We start from the raw sequence: 1,756 nt of genomic DNA on the forward strand, positions 1-1,756 counted from the left end.
ATTAATAGTCCTGTGAAGATAAAGCTAATCAAAAACACAATCTGTGAATTTACTAATTGTTTTTTCTTCAAGTGAATTTTAGCTAATATCACTGCCTCAGAGTTGGAGTCACACAGTTACAAGTCACACAGTGTTGAACATAGATGCTGTAACACTGTTAATTGGTTCATGCAAACAATGACATTACTACAGAGACGAGATTTGATTCTGGGAGCAGGGACTTTCTTAATGAATTGAGAATACAGTTGTTTTATATTAGAATCACTTGGGTGGGGAGCCTTTGAAAAACGCAAAAGCCCAATACTAGATGAATAAAATCAAAATCTGTAAGGATGGAATGTAGGCAAAAAACAATATCTCTCCCCCCACCCCCAAATTCAAAAAGCTAACACCATTTTGCCTTCACAAATCCTTAGGTCTGAATCAGTACATAATAGGGGTGTTCTTTCAATTTGCTTCTTTTTGTTTAACCCCTACATCCTCAGTGCCAGGGATATAATAGCCTCTTAAATAATATTTAGTGAGTTAATGTGTACTTTTTTATGTTAACTATGTTTTGAGGTATAAAAAATATGTCAAACTTTATAAATGAAATATTATTTAATAAAGGATCCATATTGCAATTTTAAGTTTGGTTTCTCTTCATCTCTGAATTTTTTCATGACAGAAATGCTTTGTGCTTCTCAAACATTCCCTGTGTGCCCCTGTACTTCTCAGCTTTCCTTGCTTTAATGTGCGACCATATGAGTAATTCTATCCAGTGGAATACAAGCATGAGTGATGGATGTCACTTCTAGTCTGAGACAATTTTGAGCTGGTGTAAATTCTTTTTTTTAATTAAAAATTTTTTCAATTACAGTTGACATACAATATTAGATTAGTTTCAGGTGTACGACATAGTGATTAGACATTCATATAACTTCCAAAGTGATCACCCCGATAAGTCTAGTTACCATATGACACCATACATGTTATTGTAATATCATTGACTATATTTCCTATGCTGTCCTTTACACCCCCGTGACTGCTTTTATAATTGGCGAAGGTGCGAATTCATCATGTTCTCTCTCTCCTGATCTGGAGGAGCAGGGAGACCCTGCAGAGAAGATGCTAAGAGGGCAGAGTGGTCCAAAGGAAACGTCTTGGTGCCCCGAGTCACTGTTGGAGAAGAAATAACAAGAAAAACTGCCTCATTTACCTCTACTATGGACACAAATGAGAAATAAATCATTGTTTTGTTAACCATGGAGATTTCAGGATTTATTCATCATTATAGTAGAGTCTAGTCTATCCTGACAATAAATATTTCCCTTGGTTGGTTTTTCCTTATAGACACAATCTAAAGGAGAATATGGCCAACATTTGTGTTTCTCAAACTTGAGAATGTACAAAACCCTTCTCAAAGGGAGAAAAAAGGTCTCTTAGATCATTTTATTTAATAATTGTTTTAGGTAACTACATACATGAAATTAAGGAAAAATTCTGTTCACTTATAATTTTTATGTAACTCTAATCCCCCCCACACAAAATTTAAATCATATAGAAAGTACAATTTGCGATTGATAATATTTTGTTAAAATAAAATTGTATGCATTATGTTTAGTAGTTAAAAAAATACAATGTCAGGTTCAATTCTACATTTTATTCATTTCTTTATTTTGACTTTAGTGACTCTTAATGCAGAGAAAGCTTGGTTGCATAAGAATGCTGCACGAAATTACTTTAAAAACTTCAGGCTCTTGTTTCCTGGTTCAGG

The sequence above is a fragment of the Pteropus alecto genome, unplaced genomic scaffold, assembly GCF_000325575.1.
Source record: "Pteropus alecto unplaced genomic scaffold, ASM32557v1 scaffold131, whole genome shotgun sequence".
Lineage (NCBI taxonomy): Eukaryota > Metazoa > Chordata > Mammalia > Chiroptera > Pteropodidae > Pteropus > Pteropus alecto.